The 23759-nt window shown below is 38.8% G+C and overlaps 1 protein-coding gene across 3 annotated transcripts in view; it reads left to right on the top strand.

Moving 5' to 3' along the window:
• PRLR (prolactin receptor) overlaps nucleotides 1-23759 on the top strand; it is a 159185-nt gene that overhangs the window by 100466 nt on the left and 34960 nt on the right. For 2 of the 3 annotated variants that reach the window (XM_071579882.1, XM_071579883.1), the window contains 2 exons: nucleotides 13414-13527; nucleotides 14680-14749. The exons of the other annotated variant lie outside the window; for it this stretch is intronic. The gene's annotated coding sequence lies outside the window, so the exon portion shown is untranslated. The remainder of the gene's footprint in view (nucleotides 1-13413; nucleotides 13528-14679; nucleotides 14750-23759) is intronic. 3 annotated transcript variants of the gene reach the window in all.

Below are 23759 nucleotides of genomic sequence, written 5' to 3'. Positions count from 1 at the left end.
GTGGATCCCGCAAAGTGTGCCTGAAGACCAGAAAGCCAAAAGTGTCCCAGGCTGCATCACAAGCAGTGTGGCCAGTAGATTAAGGAAAGTAATTCTTCCCTTCTATTCTGCCCTTGTGAGACCCCACTTGTAGTGCTGCATTCAGTCGTCTGGGTCTGCAGCTTGAGAAGGACATGGACCTTCCAGAGGAAATCCAGTGGAGGCCACCAAGATGGTTAGAGGGATGGAACACTTCTCTTACAGACAGACTGAGAGACCTGAGATTTTTGAGCAGATAGGAGAGAAGACTCCAGGGAGGCCTTATAGCTGCTTTCAGTACATAAAGAGTCTAGAAGAAAACAAGAGAAATACTTTTCCGAAGGGCTCATAATGACAGGAGAAGGAAGGATGGCTTCAAATTGAAAGAGGGTGGCTTTAGCTTAGATATTAGGAAGAAATTCTTTACTGTGAGGCTGGTGAGGCATTGGAACAGGTTGCCCAGAGAAGCTGTGAATGCCCCATCCCTGGAAGTGTTCAAGGCCAGGGTGAACAGGGCTTTCAGTAACCTGGTTTGGTGGAAGGTGTCCCTGCCTATGGCTGGGGGGCTTGGAACAAGATGAGCACCAACCCTTGCCATGTCTGCAGCTGTTCCTCTTTTCTGTGTGTAAATGTGAGTTGTCCTATCTAAATTTTATTGGGTCAGGAAAAGAGAGTGATGTAGAGAGAACTGCTAAACAATGATCTGAGAAGAATGTCATGACTTTATGAATACTGCATATACTTAAGTCTCTGAAGTGCAGTTATTACAATTTGGGGTTTGTGAATTTACTGTAAGTGTACATTCATCAAGCTTTAAAGGAACTGTGAGAAGAATAAACCTGAAGACAATCAAGTGTCTTAACATCTTCCAACAAAGCATTTGAGGATCATGCTTTCATTATAATGCACTTCAAAGATTCTGCCAGAGTGACGTCGTTGCATAGTCAGGTCTTGGAATTAAATGAGAAAAAAGAATAGTAAAGAAAAAGAGCTTTCTTTGGATTAAGAAAAGAGGAGGGTGTACTTGTCAGGTGATGTTCTCATTGGAACAGTCTTAAGTCCTGGAGATGTATCTGAGAGCAGTTAAGGCCTTCCCTTGCCTTCAGGTAACAATGGGGCTTAATGAAAGGAAGTGTGTAAATGGGTTTTTTAGGATGGAGCAATCCAAGAGATAATGCATTTCTCTGTAGAAGTTGTCTTGTAGCGGCTAACCAAAATCATTGGTTTCAGAGGATGCAGATGCTGTCTCAGTGCTTAAGCAAAGAAGCTGAATTCATGGAAAGACATGGACAGACTTATTTCAAGGGAAGACCTTGAAATCAAAGTCTCCTCCTGCTCCTGAGCACACTCTTTTTGTGAACCTAATAACATCTGCAGATAGATCACATTCTTCAGGTGTAATGGAATGCTAATTTTGGCTTGTGGAAGATCCCTCTGGGCCTTACTTCATGCATTCTGAATTAGCTATTCTGTCTTTTCAGAGCTGTTTCTGGGTGTCCCTACAGATGCAGAATTTGGTAGGCATCATTTGGCCACAGGGTAATCATTAAAGGCTTGGGGCTGTTTTACCATTGGCAAGTTCCATTCCTGTAACCTTTCCTGCAGCAGACATGCTCAGGTCCATCCAGTAAGTCTGTAGGACAGTTAATGCTGTCCTAGCATCACTGCTGTTTTCCACAGAGGTAACATGCACATCTGGGCCAGAAATATTGTTAAGAAATACATATAGCTGTTCTCTGGAGAAGTCCTAACGACATTGCATCACACTCTGGTAACTTATAAGCTATTCTGGACAATTCATGTTCAGCTTTATTATATACTTCATGAAACACTGTGATTCATGTATTTCAGGACTTCAGAGTCATCCTGTAGGCTGTGAGCTTAAATTGGTCCCATGCAGAGATTTACAGTCCAGAAATGAATATTCTGACTTGGGTTCTTACTGCCTTTGCTAAGCTTTTCTTTCATATGGAATGATCCCATATTCTGGTTACAGCTTCTTAACCAGTTACCTGGTTGCACTATCAGGTCTTTTAAGGCTTACTGGTATTATCCATAAAATCAGCTTGATACGAGCTTGGATAAAGTTACTGGAAGGCAGCTGAATAGTTTGCAGTCCTTGAAAGGACTTAAAGAGCAATGGTTAGTTGTATGTCCTAGCCCACACTTAAGCTGTTGCCAAGCCTGAGACTAACTTTGGTTACAAAACCACCAGTCTATGATCATGCTTAAGTTTTGCAATACCATGACTTGCCTTTTCTTTTACCTAGCCTTGAGACTCTAAGTCACTTCCTTCATCCCTTGCAAACTCTTTCATCTTTCTCCTCATCACCTATTTTCATGGCTACAGACAAAAGATGTAGAGCCAGACAGCCAGAACAGACTTGGCTGCCTTCATGTCCAAAATGCTATTGGACATATTTGGTGTGGGTGTCAAGGTGTCAGCATCAGGAATGGCCTCTGAGAAAAGAAGTGAGGGGCTGCCCTGTGCCAAACACAGCTGGTTCCAGCTGGGTCCACAACAGACCCACCACAGGAAGGACACAACTGAACTCATCAGCCAAGCTTGTGGCATCTCCATGAAAGCACATTGAAGAGAGGGTGAAACAGTGCATGGAGCAGTTCTTGAGGGACTGCAGACAAAGAGAATGACCCGTGGTGGAGCAGAGGAGCAGAGTAGAGCAAAAGCACAGGAAGTAAGAAGTAGCAGAGATGAAATAGTGTGTATTGACCATAATCCACCATTCCCCCATTTCCCCTGGTCTGCTTTAGTGATGGGGATTAAAGGAATCCATGAGTGAAGGAGTGAAGCTGAGGCTGGGGAAAAGAGGTGTGAATAAAAGGTGCTGTTTTAATTTTGTCTTTCTTTCTTCACACCATCCAAATCTATTTAATTGGCAATAAATTAAATTAAATTAAATTGATTTCCCCAGATTTGATCTGTTTTGCCTGAGATGGTAATTAGTGGCTGATTTCCCTGTCTTTACCTCCATTTGCTAGATTTTTTCATCATAATTTGACTCCTGTCTTGTTGAAGAGAGGCATTAAAGAAAGGGTTTTCCCTGGGTTTTATTTCAGTGTTTTTATGATAAGCAAGATGGCTTGCTTGGATTTGACACTCCTATTTAGATAGACCTAATTTCTCTATGAACTCAGAAAACACTCTGCCCAAGGTGCAGTCTAATGGGGCACACAGAAAATTTGTCTCTATCTGAATATGGGTTTGCTTCCAAGAGTTGATGCCAGGAGAGCTTTTTTTCTTTTTTTTTTGTTTGTTTTGGTTTTTTGGGTTTTTTGTTTCTTTCTTTGTTTCTTTGTTTGTTTTTGGTTTTTTCTTTGCTGCCCAGATTTTTCCGCTTTTTTATTTTTCTGTCAAGAGCAAGTAAGGAGCTTCTGTAATAGCTGGCAAGTCATTAGAGACCCAAGAATGACATCCATATTTCCCCTTTTCCAGTCTTAATGCTGTGTAACCCAGTTCTACTGCCCTACATGTTCTTCCTCTGCTATTTCTAGCATATACAATTGGTGCTGCTCTGTCTTCTGTAGGACACTGCAGGCCTGCCTTTAATTCAGCTCGTGATATGCTTACCCAAAGCCAGAACTCCCTTTTCCAGGCAATATGATAATGGTGATGGAGTGAAGAGATTATGCCTGCAGCATGGAATGCCTTACAAGAGAAGATGGCATGATACGACAGGGTCCCTGGCCTCTGTCTCAAATAATTCTTTGGAGAAAGCACAGGGCAAGACTGCCAGTCCTTGTTGTTCTAATCAGCCTCCTCCATTTGGCCAGAGCATCTCTGACAGCCTTGCATGTGTCTGCTTGCTAGCACACGTGTTTTTCCGTAGTGACTCAAAGCACATTCAAGAAGCATTGCAGTGGAGATTTCACTGTAAGAGCATGACTAGGCTTGATGTTGAGCACTGCTGAAGTGCTCAGGAACCACTGGCTCAGGAGACTGCCCCATCCTTTGTGCCATCCTCAGGGATGCCTTCCTTCCAGAACTGTGTTCTACTGCACTGTCTTGCAATCTTTGTCCTCTGTATTAGACAATAATGAAACAGACTCCTTAGAGCTCTTCTTCTTTTCATGCTTGCCTAGAGTTTGTCAGACAGATGCTTCCAGAGGGAAGTTGATTTCTCTGCATGTGAGGCAACAGCCTGGGTGGAGGCCAGTAAGCTCCATAGTGCTGATATGCTATGCCAGGAGGAGAAAAGGGTGTCCCAGCCTGATGGATTTAGCTGGCAATTTTATGTCATTGTTTCTGAATTGCAAACCCAGATGAGGTGGTGACTGTGGAAGAATTATTTGGAACAGTAGTGTACCAGGATATCAAGAGCCATGTGTGGAGGTATCTGCAGCATATGTTGAGGACCTTTCTGTATTCTTCTCCATCACGTTATGGTGATAAACTCATGCACTGTTACAGGCCTGAGGATCTCTAACTAGAGTTCTTCCTACTCCTGTCCCAGTTGTCTTGTACTCTTGTACTAGTTTCTTTAGTTCTGTCCAGTCCATTTATGGCATGTAGGCACTGATGTCTGTGTAGTAGGTGGCATTTTCAAAAACTTGACCCTACCTGCACAAATGTCTTAAATAAAGCAAGGAAAGTGCTATACTCCCACTGGGTTCATGCTGGTTTTGTTCCCAGCCCTGAAGTATTGCAGCACATTCTTCATTGTGCAGGAGGGTACTCTGGAAAGTACAGTAAGTGTTGGGCATTCAAGTGGTTTCACTGGTGCTCTTGGGGAGTGTCTTGAAAATGCAGAGACTTGCTTCTCTTCTATGACTGCCAGAAACCCTCTGGTACTTCAGATGCAGAAAAAGACTGGGCATCCTCCATTGCTTACAGAATTTCTTCTCTTGTTGGCAGTACAAAATGTTCCCTTTTTACATAATTATGAAACACTCTTGTGTTTATACATAAGCAAAGAATTATATCCTTTTGACAATGAGCAGCAGGCCTATCCACTCTATAGATTGTTTTACTGCTTTTCTTTCTTCTTCTTTTTTTTTCCTTAAATCAAAACCTTATCCAGTCCCTCAGTAAGCTTCCATTTTAGCCTGACAGACTTAGGTCATCAATCTTTCTGTTGTGGTCTGGAAAACATCCCCAGACTCATTCCCAGATGTTTTGTTCACTTTCTTATCCAAAATGCACCCTGTTGGTGAATCTAAAATTTTAACCCAATCATGGGTACTTTTTATTCACAGTGGCATCACAAACTGAGTGTTTTGCAGATCATTTGCAAACTTAATGCATAAATAGCTTCACTAAATCATGAGATTTGCCATACTGAATTGTCCTAATTTGTCTGCTAAATTTGTCCATCACCACCACTACTACCACACATACTGGTTTCATTTTCATATTGGCTTGTGTCTCTATATGAGAATTAGCTTGTCTTGGAGGACTAAAACTACTTTAATGACAACACATATATTTGCTGAGGAGGGCCACTGGAGCAAGATCTAGCCCCCATTTTTAAATCCTCTCTAGCTTTCATTCAAAAAGTAGCTGTTTTCTTGTGGGCAACATTGGTTCTGCACAATTTCTGCATACCGTACCATTGGCCACAAATGAACATTTTTAGTTACCTGAAGTAAAATAGTTGTTTGTCCATGATCTGGAATTGTGGTTTTCTGGTAAGTGGACCCTGAGAAATGCCAATAACATGTTAAAAAGGAAGGCTCTTTGATATTTAAATACTTCACTTTTATTTGTGCTGTGTATTACTTTGATTTGCTTCCCTAGTCCTTCAGAACAATGGAAAATACTTTAGAATGCTTTAAAATATGCTTGTCTCCTCCATCACAGCACCTCTGTTTGGTTAATGGCTTCTAGAAAGCTGCATGTTCGAAGTAACGTGTAAATGATCTGTGACACGTAATTTCGTTTTTTCAGTTGCTGTAGCAACACCACACTGAACTATGCATTCATCAGTAGTCTGGGCCAGCAACTCTCATGTTTCTAAAGGATGGTTTACTCATTATGAAGACTATTATAAATGAATGCTAAAACTGATAATTGGCTATATAAGCAATTCCAGCAGAAGAATGTGCATGACAAAGCATTACACTGAATAGGTTTATCATTTAATCTGTATATTGAGCTCCATACAAAAATCTTTCAAGTATCCCTCACCTCCTCTTTGTCAGTGCAAGTATATATACCAGTTTTACATACTTGCAATAAAAAAGGTGCTTCAAAGGCAGGTTATTCCTGAGAATGAAAAGTTATTTGCAGAGACCTGTGTAATTCTGTCCTACATCTGCAATATTCAGTCATATAATGCTACTGTGTCTGCCATGGTCTTTCTTTTTCTGTGTGCAATATGCTGGCATAGATTTTAGGAAAATCAAGTAGAGAGATTATACTTTTTAAACAGGAGTCAAAATACCTTTCATATGAGAAATAAGATGCAATATTAAGAAGCACAAGTCAATAAATTAAAAATAAAATTTGCATGGGTAAGTAAGATCTAGATGAAGGGTAGTGTGTTTTAAATTTTGTATGAGAAAAAAGAAAACACTTATATGTAAATCTGTGAATTTATTTTACTAGAAGAGTGTAACCAAAGAATTCTTACTAGTCCAGACCTAATTGTTAGGGAAAAAAATAAGAATACAATATCAGAAAAAGTCTCAAAAATAATACAATGTAAATTGTTGTGCACAATATTCCTTGAATCTACCTCTTTTTCTCTGCTTATCCTTTTGCCACCTCTTCCTGCTGAGGTCAGCAATAGTAGTCTGCCTGAGGTGTTCCAGGTTTTTCAGAGGGCTGAAATGTTGATGCTGTGCTCATGTGCTGTTTTTCACTATGAGGAATAGGTTATTGCTTTCTACACATTCCCTTCTGTAGGATAAACTTCAATCCATTTCAGCCATTTTTCTGTTTGCTAATGTTCTGCACCTTGCTGTTTACTTATTGGTCTGATGGTTTACATTACATCAAAGCTGACTTGATGGGTTTTGGATATTGTTCTTCATTGCTTTCATTTTGCTCAGCAAGTTGTGGCCTTTTGGTGAATTGTTTACAGACCTTGGACTGGGTCAGCTTGTCCCCCATTTCTTGTAATTCCTTTGCATGTCTGACTCCTTTTGCTCCATTCTCTGTCCTTATTCTCAAGGTTTCAGCAATCAGACCAGGCTTGTCCTCTACACTGTGGCATTATGCCACTATTAAATATTTTATCATCTCAGAATAATTATGTGTTACTATCATACATATAATTATAGTTGTAGCATACTTAAAAAAAAGGAGAGAACTAAAAACTGAAATAAACTAGAAAAATTATTTCTTCACCTAAGTAGGCCCCCCAAAAATGGGCAGATAGACTAAGAAAAGTTCAAAGTATGCCTGAGAAGCCTTGGTCCTGTGAACTTGCAAAGTCAGAAGAGTCTACCACCTGTTGCTACCAATGGCAGGAGTGTATTTACAGAGGCACAGGGTTACAGTAGAAGACAGCTATACCTTTAGAGAAAAATAGAGTTGAATTCCATATGCAGTTTGATCCTAGACCACAGGTTCTGTTATATAAAGTGTATGTAAACACAAATAAAGAACTAGAAAGTCTCACATCAATATGTGGAAAACCAAATACTGATAATTTGAACTGACACAAATTTTTTGTTTACTTGTCAAGTAAATGCAAGGTAACTATGGGAATTATTCAAAGCATGGACATTCTTGAAAGAAAATAATTGAAGTTGTTGTTCACTTGGTAAACTTTTACATAAATAATCCCTCTATCATTAACTTTTGTGAATTACAGTTCATCATAATGAGAAAGAAGTTGATGATTTGAAAATAACTTGGGTAGTTTAAAATGTTGCTTGAAATTCCATTCTAATCAGCAAATACTTAAGTTTTATTTTCAGGGGTGATTCTGAATGTGTTGTTATGTGTACAATCTTCACATGGTTTGTTTCATAATTTGTGAGGAATTTTCTTGCATCACATTTTTCCTCTTATTTGAAGATGTATCACTCCTTACTATGCTAGAATCATTCCAGTTAAAGTTGGCACAAGTGGCAGTGAGATCAAGGGGATATTCTCGGTCTTCTATCAGAAGCTGTGATTTTGTTTTTCTTTAATCATTGCAGGTTTTCAGGTGCTTCTTTTCACAGAAAACCTGTTAATTTGAGCTTTGTGGGGTTTTTATTTTACCCAATGAAGCAGAAAACTACTGTCTAGAAGTCAGGTGTCAAGTATGTTTCTTCTGCTAATGCTAAATTCAGTGAGATTTCTCTGTATATACTGATCTGAATGTGAATAATGCAGAACAGAAGAGATTAAATTATACAGGAGGTCAATATAGCTGTTACAATAGCTCAGTATTCAGCTCTGAGGATTAATTGCCATGTTTTTATTACTTGTCATTGTTAAGGATCAGATGATGGTTAGGAAAAGTGCAGTGATCTACAATAGAAGAATGTATATTATTTTTTTCCTGCCACATAATATTCCTTAAGGATTGATTAAAAACAAAGTAAGTTTATCATTTTGGATTTTTACACATTAATTACAAAGTTTAGTTGACTTAAATGCCTGGTGTCATTTTTATATCCTCCTTCTCCCAATGGAAAAATTGTGAGCTAGCATTCACAGACACTAAAAGATTGAACTAAAACTGAGAAATAAATCAAATCAGGATTTTGCACTATAAAAGGGGGAAAATGAAGACACCAATGTCTTTTGTTTTGGAATTTATTTAATTTTCTGATTCAAAGCTGGAGATCTTTTTCAGAATTCATGGAAAATGTTAGTACTGAATTTGGTGTTTGGCATTAAAAGTGAATCCTGGCAGTGTGTCATGGAAAGAGTAATTCTGTAATTAATAGAATTTTGTCTTCAGTCTGAAAAAACTGAATATGTATGTTCAGTGCAAATTTCCTAGTAAATTTTTTTCTTGATTCATCTAGAGTTGCCATTTTTTATTGTCAGTAACATTGATTTTGATAACAATAGTTGCTGTAGACAATTTGCAAGTTATATGTGTGGTCTTACAACTTGAGCTTCTTGCAGTGTCACTGTTGAAGTTTGCTTGAGTTCCAGTTAATGCAGGCTCTATTCTGGTGTAGAAGTACTTGAAAGCCAATGCATTTTTTTTTCAAAAGTATTGTAATATTTAGCTAAATTGGAAAGAGAGTGAGCAAGCAGGAGAATCTGTGTTCTTAATACAGAATTAGGAAATAAATGTTATTCATGCATTATTCAGGCAAATATTATTAAATGTACTATTAGTAAATAACAGTTGCTTTCTCAGGAAAAAAAAAAGAATTTATGCAAACTCTAAAACATTTTAAAGGTGTGTATTTCAACCAAGCAATATCCTAATTAAAATTTGTTTCCTTCAAATCTTCATCAAAAATCAGATAGCCTGATCTTGCACCAAATCAATCTTAAGTATTTTAGACAAGATCCATAATTTTCCTGGTAGTCTCATTATTAGGCATCAGTATAATCAAGCGGAATAGAAGAGGATAACTTTTTAAATAATGACCTGGACTGTCTAGAAAGACTGGCTCTATTCAGCATGCTGAAAACATGCCTAATTCATAATAACAATATAGCTCCCCTTTTCCCAGTTACAAAATACATTTAGTGCTCCTGACCCAAAGTAATTTCTAGTCATATCCTTGAAGTTTGCAGATCAAATCTAAGTACACTGAGAATGAAAAAGCCCTTAAGTCCAACCATATACAAAACTGTAACAATAATAGAGCACGATGCTCCTCCCTCATGTACCAGTCTCCTTGAGCTTCCCCTGGGGCAGCCCCAGGTGTCTCACAAGCCTGTTATTGCAGACCTTTTCTATCAGGGCAGCATTAACAACAGGAGCTGCAGGAGGGACTTGAACTGTACCTGTATCCATCTGCTGAGTCTCTGTTCCCAGCATTTGCTGCACCATGCACAACCTGTAATACAGTGGAATAAAATCAAATCTTGGGATCTCACGTCCACAAGACTTTTGGACAAGTGGAAACTGAAATTATCCAGGCCCAAACCCAGTTAATCTCTCTTCCTCTTCAAGAGTATGTGAGATACACTTTATCAAGCAACAAAAGCTCTTTGTTTCATCATTATATAAACAGCTGCTATTTCAATTGAAGCTCAGTTACATATGTACGTACATACATACATCTTCATCTAACATCAGATATCCTGATCTTGCACCACACCAATCTTAATTATAAGTGTGTTATATCAGATCCATATTTTTCCTGGTAGTCTTATTATTAGGTATCAGTATAATCAAGCAGAATATTTTTAAATAATGACCTGGAATGTCTAGAATCATACATGCCATGTGTATGTACCCACAGTACTTACATATGATACCATATCAATAAGTCCTAGATCTATTTATAACCTTGTTTAAATAAAACCAAGGTTATCAGGTTACTGATATTTTTCAAGGATCTTGCATAGATAAGCCATCCAATGACTTGTGTATTCTATCTCTAGTAATTCCTCCTTTATTTTAAAGTAACCTTTTTTCTCTTAGCAGCTTGCCCATGTTTTTTGCTCATCTTTTCTGTATGCTAGCTGTCTGTGGGAAAAAAATGCTTGAAAGTTTGTGTATCATGACAGTAAAACTGAAATATGTTATAGCAAGCTTGTTCATTCATAGGTATTTTATGTGGTATCACTTCTACCTCTTTGGCAAATGTATAGATTCAGAGGTGAAAGAGTTTCTGCACTAAAGCAGTAATCCTCTACATAGTCTTCAGGGATTTGTTGAGAAAAAGTAGATCAAGATGAACTTGTGACTAAGTCATAGATTATAGCAGAACACTTAAAGGAAATCTTCTGAAAATTAAAAAAAAAATCAACAGTTACTGCCTCTAATACATTTAATATTTCAACAGAACATTTTTCAGCTCTATGCTCTATGCACAGTCTTCTTTGTTGTGGGAAGGGATGAAATTCGCACTTTCAGCACAGAATTCCCTGCTGCTGAGATTCATGCTTTCATGTCACTTCTAGGCTACAGTCAATCTCAGTTCTCAGTGCCAAGTATACTTTTTATCTACATCTACTTTCCACAAATCTTTACTAAGTGATTTTCTTGCTAGCTTTCCCCATAACTTCCTTAACTTGACCTGTTGTTTTACTTTCAGAATTGTGTTTGTCGACATGGTCTTCTTTAGCCAATAAGGTGTTAGACTAACCAAGCCAACCTGGTAGTTTGTTCTTACTCTTACCTTGTTGATCCTCATTATCCTGTGACAGGGCAGAGGTGCTTGTTTTCCTACAAAGGCACTCGGATTGGTAAGAGCAGAGGGATGTATGTTTTCTGACTGAGCGGGGTTTTGGTGCTTTGGTAGAGTCACACAGTGAAAGAAAATACTTTCTTCACTACCTCACAGCTACAGGATTTATTGTAAATCTGTTTTACAGTGGTGGTGTACATGCATCTGAGGGCTTCCTTTCCTGGGTGTGTAAATCATTAACAGAACTGTATGTGTGGTCAGTAGTCAGCTTATGGTTTAAGTAAGTAGTGCTTACTTTTGTCTAGGACGCATGTATACAGCAAAGCATAAAACTGGTAAAATTCCACTTCAGCAATGCTTTGTCTCTAGCTGCAAAAATGAGGTCTAGACTTTTATACATACAATAATTGTTCGAAATATAAAGACTCCTTTGCCTTATAGATAAATCCAGCCACTAAAAAGCAGCTTCTGCACAGAATCTTCTTAGGCTAATCTTTTCCTGCTTCACACACTTCTCTGGGAGTCAGTCCATTCAGGACTTTTATTTCCTTAAGGAGAATGTAATCGGCTTGTCCTCACCCTTGAGGACTATACAGTCCTCCTGCAGATACTCACACAACCCCTCCCTAACCCCTGTGGCTCCACTCTTTCATGCTATCCTGTGTCAAGATTATTGTTCTGTGCCTATTTCCATCAAATACATTCAGGTCAACATAAACTTTGTCTTTTTCTTTCCTCAGTATAAAAAAACATTTGAGCAACAAGTTAATACTCCATCTGGCTGTGACAGGCAGTGGAGGCTTAAATTTATTATCTGAGTTTTGTGATATTCAAGTTTATTTCTTTCACAGAAGTTTTTATGAAAGACTCAGTGTTGCCGTTGTTGGCTTCCAAGGGTACTTTTATCAACAGTTATTTCTTCTAGAAGTTCTTCCAAACTTCTTCATTTTTGATTTTCCGTTTGATCCACCTTAGCTTATAAGGCATTAGCTCCAGGAATGCATCTTTACCTGAAATTTAAAAATAACATGTAAATATGTGATGGTACAGAAATTAGTTTTATCACCAGCTCACTTAAAAATATTATGTTGTGCAAAATTAGTTTGCATTAATTCATTTTAATCCTTAAAAATCTGACTATATATCATGTTTAAAACTGAAATGTTTTTTTAAAGGAGAGGTTATGTTTTTACTTTTTTTTTAATGAAGAAGGCAGCATACAGTATTTGTCATACAAGCTCTGATGCTGAAATAACCCTCCAAGTTTTATTTTCAGCTGTATTCAGTGTATATCACTAGCTATGCCATCATAGAACATGAAAATAATAGTAATTTCTGTAGAGGTAATGAGAAATTATGAAGCTTTTATGAAATTTGGCAGAGAAAATTGTAAGTTGTACTGAATTTTTTTATTTGCATTTAAATTACCTCCATGGAGTTGAAATCACCTGTTTACTATTAGATATGTACAATTTGTCCAGTTCTTAATATCAGTAGTCCCTTATTTATATGAATAAGGAGAAGCATCTGAAAGATTACACCAGCTGATGCTAAAGGTGTCTTTTCAGAAAATGTAGAGTAGACAAACACAACCAGAGAATGGAAAAAACAAGTACATGGACACTGACATTCAAAAATGGGGCAGGGAGATAAGTCAAGAGAGGAATCCCAAGGGATCTTAATGGTTTATTTATTATGACAGTGGAGAAACACTAAGAACTGGTAACTGACTTTCCATTTCAGTTGTTCATACTCAAAAATAGGGAGATATTTTTATCTTCAAATAAGTTTAATTGGTATTACTATTGCCCTGCTGCATTATCATATTAGAAAATTTCTAAGCCCATTTCCAGAGTTATTTCATAAAAGCAGCAGGGGTTTATTTAGAACAAAAATGTTAAATTTTCTGTGATCTAGAATACATTCTGAGTTAGAGTGCAAGTTGTTTAGTTTTTCTCAAGTAGTCACAAGATATTTATATATGAATGTTGTATGAGAAAAAATTATTTACATTCTCTGTACAAGTCCAGGAACAACATTAGCAAAACTTGCAAGGCTTATACCACATGAGCAAAAACAAACAAAAACAAACAAAACCAACAAGAACAAAAAAGAGAGGAAAGCACTAAGAGAATTTCAAAACCTTACTCTGTTTTCTGTTGTTCCCTAAAGGTGAGATGGTGCCTTTTCTCTACCCGTCAAAGTTTATTGCATCCATCCATGAGGAAGCAGCAACAGTCTCTTGCCATAGTGAAGGGAATCATTTATGTGCTCCCAAGGCCATGGGTTGGTATCTCTAGCCTTAGGGTCTTAGGGGCTAGGAACAATGAAGTGATAATTGGATACTGATGTAACTGCATTCATTTTAACAGCTGTAAACCTAAATATTTGTTGTCTAGTGTTCTTACTTAACAGGCAAACAATCTTTCTCTAATAGGCCAGTAAGCCATGTGGCATAACCTGTAATAGGAGATAATGGCATTAAAAGAAATGCATTAAGAGCTGGGAACATGGAGCCCTTATGAAAATGACAATGAAAAATGAACTCCTACCTTTGCTAATCTTTTTCATCTGGAAAGTAGGCAGCTGTATCAAGCTAAGCTCTTTCTAATTTTGCCAATTTCAGAATTACTTTATCCCTAAGCATGAAATGTTCTTGAACTATTTTTTCTGCACACGAAGTTTGAATAGGTTTTGTTTTAGCAGTGAGCTGGCTGCTTTTTTTTGTTTGTTTTTTTTTTTTTGGGGGGGGTGGGGGGGGTTGGTTTTTTTGGATTTTTTGTGCTGCTTATTCTTGTGCAATTTTTGGAGTGTTCATCCCAAACTGACTAGGGAAGGCTGATAATATTACACCAATGAAAATGTATGGTCCTTCCCCAAGCCGATACTAAAATCCTGAATTTAAAGGCTGTTTTTCATTATCAGCCATTTGTCCTGAGAGTGTGAGAGCCCACAAGCTGGTTTGCAATCTTTGATGAACTCCTGGTACTGTTTACCCTCCCTAGTTTATTAGCAGCATAGTGGGTTTCTAACTGCATCCATACAAATATGATATGAAGAGAGGGAGGTCAAGATGTCTACATTTAATATTTTGTGGGAGCTTTTAGATCTGTTTGCTGTCCCAGTTGACAGTTCTATGGGAACTGATGAAATTTCTCTTATTTTATAAAACACTCCAGAAAAAATAATCAAAACTGTTGATCCAAGTTGAGACTGTTTTGAAGAAGCAGCAGTGGCTCATTAAGGTTCATTTTCATGCTCTATTTAGGTTTTATTTCCTTTTGTAGAAATATAAGTATTCATATCAAGTGGGTGCTAATATACCCTTTTTCATGCAGGTTGAGTGTTTTGGATTTTTTTCCTTGATTGTTGGCACTTAGCCACTGTGACTGCAGAAACTGCAGGGTTTGTTTCACACTGTTTTCATTTGCTTACCAGAGGGAGAAAGGGCCACAACATCGTAGAATTAATATGCAGTTATAAATCAGAAGAACTGCCTAAAATTCAGGTAAGTGCTCCCAGAAAGTAAAGGTGTTTAGAGTACAACCAGAGAGTGACAGCAGAACAGCAGAGCTGTATAGAGAAGGGAAAATATAGGCCTGCATTTTCCTGATGGCAGTCTTCCACTACCTGCAGGGAAGTTACTGGGAGGATGAGGGCAGGTTCCTGATGCAGTCCATGGCAGGAGAACAAAGGAGTAAAGGAATATGTTGAAATGAGAGGTTCTAACTGAATGTCAGGTACTTCTTGTTCACCCTAAGGACAGTCGTGCTGAGAGTTTCTGCAGTGAGATTTTTCAGCTGTGAACAGATAAGCCCAGAGCAATACTATCTGGTCTCATGGGTAACTGCCTTCAGCAGAGGATGGATTAGAGATCCTCCAACATGAATTATTCTTTCATTATGTGATTCTGTCCGGTTCTACTTAGCCTTAATAGGTCCCATGAAATTTAGGTGACCCTGCTCCATCTTTCTACTGCTTTTGTTTTCCATTTTTAGTGCATTTTTACAATCTGCTTCCATACAGACACATTGTCTTTTTCTGTGTGCAGCATTTCTTGAATTGGGTGATTCCTGTGTGCATGTCCCACACAGTTACCTCTGCTTTTTGCATCCTTCACTTCACTAGCAGTGCCCCCAGTAAGAAGTAACACTTCAGTAGCTTGTACTCAACTGGTCTTTTAGTCTGGGTAATAAGATTTACCTGATACATCTAACTCAGTGTAACTTAACACATGCAGAAGAATATATGGATATCATGCTTCCTATTCTCTTGGGTTTGTTTACTCAAACATTTGGTAGTTCCAAATGTTCATAGCATTTCAACAAACATGTACTTGGTTTTGTACTTTACTATCTTAAACACCTATTGTAAGTCTAGTGTTAAGGTCACCTAGCTTTTTTGTCTTTCTTACTTATGTTCAGGCAAATACTATTGATTTCCTCTTCAAGAACATTTTTAGAACATGTTCTTAGAACATTTCTTTTGAAAGGAAAATTAAACAAATGCATGTTTCTGCATGTCTAATTTGACAAACAGAAATAGTTGGCTAATTTCAGTCTCCAAGGATGGTGACTGCACAAGTTTGCATATGCAAACTTGATTTAATACATAGCTTGTGAAATATCAATTAATTGCCAAGTATTTAATTTCTCTCTGGAAAAAATAAGTTGTTTTGTCCTCTTTACCCTACAGGTGTCTTCTTTTCTTTCTCAGCCTGCACTCCCTTCTCTTTGTATGCATGTACAGACACACATGACAGGAGACAGTTTTCTTTTTATCTTTGTCTTCCACTATTCTTCTGACTACTGCAGCATGTCTTCTTTCTTTACAGGAGTCCTTTGCTGATCCTCTTTTGTTCTCCCTGCATGTCTTATTCTGCATCTCATCTATCTAAACAACTCCATCTGTCTTCTCAGTACTGGTTACCCTTGAATCTACATCACCTAACCTTTCTTTTGGGCTTTGCTCCACACAAAAGTACTGTCCCATTTCTCTAACATTTCTTTGTGGATTTGTCACCTGCATAGCAAGCTAAACAGGGCTCAAGGACAGCTCCTAATCAGTCACACAAACCTCTTTGTTTCTTGTGTTCTTCCTTAACCGCTATAGCAGCCTGACCAACCCTGCCACTTAAGCAGCAAATCATTTTTCATATGTGAATTCAGATCCAGGCTATCTTGCACATTCCTTTGCACTGCTATTCTAAAATAGAGTGTTTCCTCCCCACCAGCTATCTTCCTGTATTTTACATTAAACAGTCACCTTAAAATAAACAGAAAATTTGGGGAAGCAGCAAGCAAACCTCATTCTTTGCCATCTAAGAACCTCAAACACTAAGCTATAATGAGATTATGTCCTAGTTATATTTTTTCTGTCACTTCAACTCTTGCATTCATAGCCAGAATGGAAACGAGAGGAGCAGAGAACAATTCTAGCCCAGATTACTCTATGCCATAAGAAAGAAGAGACTTGAAAGAAGAGATTTATTTTGCTAGGAGGAGAAGATACTTTAACTTCTGCCTCCTGGTTTTTAGGCAAAAGACCAAACGGGTCTATTTTTATCCAGGTGTGATCCACACAATAGTTTGCAGTCCATACATGTTTTTTTTAATAGCCTTTACTCTCTTTGCTCAGATGACAACCCATAAAACATGCACTGTATGCTCAGAGTGAACAGAAACACTATTACAGACTTAGCAGAAAAATAAAATTAACAAATAATAATCAGAGATTTTGAAATTTGAAACTGCTCTTGGCTTACTAAGGAAATGAAGTTGACTGATCTCACAATATATAGGCCCATTCCTTCAAATATTTTGCTACACTACTGCCCAGTATAAATCATATATAGGAGAAGGTAAAAATCCCAAGGTTAATAGAAACATAATGTTTTTTCCTAAAATTGTTGAATGAATGAAAAATGGATACTCCACTTAGTATTTTCTGCTCATTTGAAAGCAAGATTGTGCAGAATTTATTTAACATGGGGTTCCTTTTGGCAAAAGCCCATTAGACTGCCAGCATATGCATGCTGGCAGTGCAAGCTGACTTGTGTAGAAGCAAACCATTTGCTTAGTTTATCTCCAGCCCAGCCATAGCCTTTCAGTCTCTTGGACAATGGAGTATAATAGAGGATGTCAGAGAGATGGAAGCTGGTATTGAAGTGGCAAGGTGAAAAAATTTCTTAGAAAATCAGGCTTTTTTAGTTTCAGTGCATGGAAAAACATGATCTTTTTCCAGGCTGGTCTCAGCTTTAATCATGTGTTATTGCCACGTTTTAGAGCTTAACTTCTGTTGAGTCAGTATTGCAAAACTGTCCCTGAAAGAGCTTTTGTTCTCACAAAATTACAGACTTACTATATTCAAGGGCACAAAATGTTAGCAGTGGCTGAGAAATGTCTGGTGCAGCTGAGGGTGTATGGAATAAGCAATGTCCAAAGCCACTCATCACACCCTGACACCATCGACATAGGTCAGTACCACTGTGTAGAAGGAAACTATTTGAAAACAATTTTGTTTCGTACCAGCTGTCTGTGATTCAAACCTCATCTCCTGGCTTGAGAATAAGAATGGTACATTAATCATCACAAAAAAACAGGATGAGTATTTTCTTCCTCTGTGCTGCCGTAGTAGAGCTGGCACAGAGCCCATCTCCTCAGTTCACAATGTCCTTTGTCAGTGCATTGGGTTTGCACAGCAAAGTTTTGATAGCAGAGGGGCTACAGGGGTGGCTTCTGTGAGAAACCACCAGAAGCTTTCCCCATGTCCGACAGAGCCAATGCCAGATGGATCCAAGGCAGATCCACAGCTGGCCAAGGCTGAGCCCACCAGTGACCATGGCAGTGCCTCTGGGATAAAAACTGCTCCAAAACCACAGCTGGAACAGAGGAGTGAGAATGTGTGAGAGGAACAGCTCTGCAGGCACCAAGATCTGTGAAGGAGGAGGGGGAGAAGGTGCTGCAGGTGCTGGAGCAGAGATTACCCTGCAGCCCATGGTGCAAAGCATGGTCAGGCAGCTCTGTCCCTGAGGTCATGAAAGTCCAAGGTGGAGAGAGATCCACCTGCAGCCCCTGAAGTACTCCACTCAGGAGCAGGTGGATGTGCCCAAAGAAGCCTGTGACCCTGTGGGAAGCCCTTGCTAGAGCAGGCTCCTGGCAGGTCCTATGGCCCACGGAGAGAGGAGCCCACGCTGGAGCAGGTTTGCTGGAAGGACTTGTGACCCTGTGCCGGGGATCTGCTGGAGCAGCCTGTTACTGAAGGACTGCACCCCACAGAAGGAACCAATGCTGGAGCAGTTTGTGATGAACTGCAGCCCATGGGAAGAACTCATGTAGGAGAATTTTGTGAAGGACTGGTTCCCATGGGACGGACCTCACACTGGAGCAGGGGAAGAGTATGATGAGTCCTTCCCGTGGGGAAGAAGAAATAGCAATGTGTGATGAACTGACCAACCACAAGCCCCATTCCCTATTCCCTTATTCTGCTGGATGAGGGAAAAAGTAGAGCAATCAAGAGTTAAGCTGAGCCTTGGAAGACCAAGGCGGGGGGGGGGGGGGCGGGGGGAAGTGTTTTAAAATTTGCTTTTGGTGTCTCATTATCCAACTCTGATTTGGTTGGTACTGTATTAAACTAATTTCCCCAAGTCAAGTTTGTTTTGCCCATGGCAGTGATTGGTAAGTGATCTCTCCTTGTCCTTATCTTGACCCACGAGCCTTTCATTGTGTTCTCTGCCCTGTCCAGCTGAGGAGGGAGGGCATTGGCAGAGCAGCTCTGATGGGCACCCAACATGAAGCCAGGGCCAAACCACCAGTCAGGTGCTCCACACAGACTTCACCACCCAGTACTGCTGTCATCATATAAGTAGGAGGCTGGGTTTTGGTATCAAACAAAATTGTTTAAGTAAAGCTACAGGAAAAACAGACTTGCATGTTTTGTAGATGCTATAAGGAACAAATACTCATGTTCTCCAGCAGTAAGAGGTGTGCTATCAATCTAAGCTTTTTGTAACATGGAAATCATTAAACTATTCTGGGATGTAATTTCATTGCAATCACTGAAATGACAATCAAATAGAAATGCCAGGCATATAATTCTTGTTAGGGGTTACCAACCTGAATGCTAATGGAGGGAGAGAAAAAAAATAGCAAGAAATGACAAAGCTTTTATTTTCCATGCTGTTAGCCAAACACAAGCAGATGAACTTTCGGAAGAATGACAGTTTGTTCCCAGGTTGAGAATTTATATGACTTATTTAATGGTTTGGCTGTAAAGTCAAAAATAAAGCGGTTTGTAAAGGAATTCAGTCATTGGCTGATGCTTTTGTTATGAGCATAGTTCCTCTAAAAAAGGAATCAGATTTTGACTAATGGAAAAATATCGTATAAGAGAAAATAGAGATTGAGGATTAGAACCACAATTTCCTGAACCTCAGTGCCAGTTCTTATGCATATACACCAGTGGAAAATGAGCACAGTGGAGCTCTAAAGAAGAGTTCTTCTCAGAGCTGGCCTCATTGTCTCTCTCTTCTCATTGAATGGAATTAGTTGTAGGTTTTAGCTTTGTTTTTCAAGTGTTGCCCTGATGAGTTAGACAGTCTTAGGCTTAAAGCACCTGGAGTTCTATGTGGAACTCCCTAGTAGAAAAAAAGCATAGGCATATCACAGTAAGTCAGCAAAGTATGACTAAGATAATTAAGGGACTGGATCTCCTGGATAGAGGATAGAGACTCCTGGATGCAGACTGGACTCCTATGGATAGATGAAACTGTTCTTTCAGAAAAAGAGATAGCCTGGGAGAATTTCATCAGTGGGTGAATTACCTTCCAGGGGAAGTAAAGTAGATTGACCCAGGCTTTTCTCAGTGGCATCCAGGGAAAGGGCAAGAAACAGTGAGCACAACTTGAAGTATAAGAAAATCCACTTAAACATAAGAAAATATTTACTTACTCTGAGATTGTGGAATTTCTATCCTTGGAGATATTCAAAACCCAACTGGACATCACCCTGGGCAACCTGTTCTTGTTGACCTTGCTTTGAGCAGTGGGGTGAGACTAGACAATCTCCAAAGGTCTTCTAACTTCATCCATTCTGTGGTTCTTTGAAATGTTTACTAAAATTCTGGCATTTGGATATTTTTTTCAATTATTTACAACAAAATATCTAATACCAATAATTCATCTCATGAATAATGCCTTCAATCTTAAGTCCTCAAATTATCTTGGAAACATTAATTTCAATCAACATGGAAATTGTAAGTGTAGTTAAAAAGATATACTTCTCAATGAGATGCCCACCCGTTTTGCAGATAGACAAGAGATGTCCAAGATGCCAGAGACTAAACTACTGGAAGAGATGGGAACAGAACTCTGAAGCTGAGTCCTAATTCTCCCTCTTCTTCAGCAGAACATACCTGTGCTTTCTGATATTCACTTCTGTCTTCCCAGCCTCTTGAATGGTACTTGGAAGACTTGGTGTCCTCCATAATTCTCTATAGTTGATTTTTTTTCCTCCTCTTCTGTACAGGTTTCTGCTCTAGAACCTGTACTTCCATTGTGGAAAATACAAGTAATATCATGTCTTACACAGCAGCAGCAGTTCATGTCTAAGCTGAGACCCTTGTTTCAAAGCTTTTGAACCCATGAAGATTCCTACCAATTTCACTTGAGACAACCTGCAGAAATGCATGTGATTTTAACATTTGCTCCCTTTATTCTGCACTGGGTTTTAATTCAATTATTTTTATTATTGGTGCTAGCAGTGCTTCCTGCTGCCTTTTTAGACATCCACTTGATGCATTTACCTTGAAATCTAGAGTATTGGTCCTGTCATAGTACCAAAAGCACAAACTATTTCCTATCCCTTTTAGTTTCTAGTAATGGATTGATTATATAGAAGTATTTAATTTACTAAGTCAAGGACATGTGTGAATTCAGTGATATAAAATTATTTCATATCAGAGTGTATACTAGTGAATGTAATTCCAGATGAAAACTGATCTTGGAAAGCTCCTACTAAGCTTTCTGATTCCTCCAGGAAAATACTTGATTCCTGGATAATTTGAGCAAACTTTATATCAAATCAGGAATCACTCCTTAATTTTTTTTCAATAATCCACATTCATTTAGAGTGATACTGTTTTAAGACTCCGATTAATAATATGTATTTTATGTGTAGTAAATCCTATTTTGTAGGTATTATGTTAAAAAAGTCCTCACATGCTATGATACTTAGGGCTAAAGAAAAGTCTAAATAAAGCAGTGTGTAACTCCCATTACATTCATCACAAAGACTAAGAAGTCTCAAAAAGTAAGTTCAGATCAATGGGACTCTCAAAGAGCAAAAGCATCCATACAGGGAACATAGTAAAGGACTGAGTCCTTATGAAGTATAAACATGCCTCATGAAGTACAAACATGTTTCCTAGAACACCTCCATCAAAAAATACATCTGTATAGCCTGTGAAATTCTTCTGAGTGAATTTTAAGAGGTGGAATTATCAGATATGGAGCATGTAAAGAAAATATAGTGTTAAGTTTCTGAAAATCCATCACGTGGAAAAAAAGGGGATTACAAATTAAATGCTGGTTGTCTCAATAGTCTTTTCCTCAGATGAAGAGTGTTGCCTTTACTACATAAAGGATCTTAAAACTGCTTTCTTCTTTCCTTTGCATTTATCCCATGATGACATTGTTGACATGCATGTATATCTAGTCTCACAAATGTATTTGCTTAGAATGTGATCCTGTAAAAGGAATAACAGCATTTGTTTACATTTTTCAGTGTTGCAAACTACTTGAAGGACAAGGTGATTGAAGGTTGAGGTGTAAAATGAAGTTGAGTAAGCTTAAGCTGCTATGTAAATAAGTTAAGAAAGGGCCATACTTAGTATAGCAAAGTGGTTGTTACTACGCACTTTTTGACTTGAAGGTTAACTGTTACATCGTTGTATACACATACTTGTGAAACTCTTCTAGGTATGCACAAGTATAAAAAGCAAGGAGTCCTGCTCAAGTCAGAGGTTCTGAGACCTAAAAAAGTCTGTGACCTTTTCCTTTGATATTCTTCTATGCATAGGTCAGTATTTTCAAGTACCAGTTTCACCTTTCAAAGAATGATTTTTTTAAAGTGATTAAAGAGCTGATCAGTCAGGGTGAGAAACTGAAATAGTGGTGCAGATTTCAAACACAATATGCATTAAGGACTTGCAGAACCATTGTTCTTTCGCGCCACTGGAGGAGGTGTGTTCCAGAAATCTCTATTACAACACTGTCCCCTTGATTTGGTTTCCATATCAAAGATTAAATGGGCTGTGACAATTGGCTAAAAGTTGCTTTCAAAAATTGGGGCCTATCTCTTATCTATATAGGTTAAAGCATCATTCTGACTGCACTTACAGATATATGTTTACGTCTAAAGAATGCAAAGTACCTCAATTACCCATCTATACTGTCTGCAATTGATTTGCCTGCTTAAGGTGATATGGCTATTTGTGCTGTCTTGAAAGACCACCACGAGCCAACCCTCAAACCTCGTTCTTCATCCAAATACCAACTTTGCATGTGAGTCCTCTGCCTCTCTGAGCTGCCTCTGTGACAAAACTCTGTGGGGCAGAAAGAAAGTTTCCTCTCCTCTGCACTTTCCTGACTGGTTCTTAGACCCCTAATATTTCGTGTGTTCTCAAGTGCAGGGAAGAGAAATGGAGCTGGGGAAGGATCTAGATAGTAAGTCTCATGAAGAGAGGCTGAGGGAGGTGGGAGTGTTCAACCTGGGAAAAAGGAGGCTCAGGGGAGACCTTACTGCTTTCCACAACAACCTGAAAGGAGGGTGTACCCAGGTGGGGGTTGGCCTCTTCTCCCAGACACCCAGTGACTGGATGAGAGGACATGGCCTCAAACTGTGCCAGGGAAGGTTGGACATCAGGAAGAATTTCTTCATGGCAAGCATTGAAACAAGCTGTCCAAGGAGGTGATAGAGTCACCATCCCTGGAGGTCTTTAAGAGACAACTGGATATGGCACTTACTGCCATGGTCTAGTTGACAAGGTGGTAATTTGTCAAATGTTGGACTCAATGACCGTAGAGGTCTTTTCCAACCATAATGATTCTGAGCTGCCTCACATCTGCTTTGTTCTGTGTCCTTCTGAGGGTCACACAAGGCTGGTCTATTGGCAGCCTTGTCAGAAGTGTAACCATCTGCAGGATGCACATATTTCAAGAGGAAGCAGACCTTAAGAGACACAGAGATCTGAACTCTCGTTTTAACTCAAGGTTTCTACCATGCCCAGTTACAAAAGACAAAATCTGAATTGCATCTGAAGATTTGTGTCAGTACCTTTAACAGTGTCCAGTCATATATTCAACATACTGTCAGTGAAGCAACTCAACTATTAAATTGAAAGAGGAATTTAGAACATGGCTGTGTTATTCTTCAGTGATTTTTACCTTTATATTGTATAAAATATACTGTGACCCAGGGCCAAGCAGATTCAGATATAGGAACATAAAAGGCATTGCTGAA

The sequence above is a fragment of the Pithys albifrons genome, chromosome Z, assembly GCF_047495875.1.
Source record: "Pithys albifrons albifrons isolate INPA30051 chromosome Z, PitAlb_v1, whole genome shotgun sequence".
Taxonomy (NCBI): Eukaryota; Metazoa; Chordata; class Aves; order Passeriformes; family Thamnophilidae; genus Pithys; species Pithys albifrons.
Note: the sequence above shows the minus strand (reverse complement) of the source record. Positions and strands in the feature narration are given on the sequence as shown.